This window comes from Penaeus monodon, chromosome 23, assembly GCF_015228065.2.
Source record: "Penaeus monodon isolate SGIC_2016 chromosome 23, NSTDA_Pmon_1, whole genome shotgun sequence".
In the NCBI taxonomy this organism is placed as follows: domain Eukaryota; kingdom Metazoa; phylum Arthropoda; class Malacostraca; order Decapoda; family Penaeidae; genus Penaeus; species Penaeus monodon.
The window spans coordinates 886,699-887,197 of NC_051408.1; positions in this window are offsets into that span (position 1 = coordinate 886,699).

Here is a 499-nt window from a genome sequence, read left to right on the forward strand (position 1 = left end):
ATTAATGGCATGATCGTTATGGTTATCACCATTATCTTGATCACCACTACTATTTCCATAAACCATTTTTGCCGCTCACATCGCCCCAAAGAAATGGACCCCATATTCCCACCAGCTCGACAACTCCACCATTAAGGGTAATAACGCAATTTAACCAATGCTATAGACCATGTCCTTTTTTACCGAAGAGTTCGGAGATTGACGTAAATTAGTGCAGAGCTTTTATAGCAAGAAAACGTCTTATTATACATTATCTCGCTGACTTTTATCCGGGTTTTCAGTTTTCTTGTTGTCGAAGAGAAATTAAGAATGGTGAATTCTTTGATGCCATTATGGTATTTCCTTTTATTTATTCATTATTCATTCGTTTGTTATTCTGAAATATGATAAGAAAAAGATTCCATCCTTCCTTCATATATCTTATTAGTCGCCAGGGAAAGCCATGGCGATCATTTCATGGTGAAATTACAGACATCGCTTGTGTTTTGTGTGGCTTTAA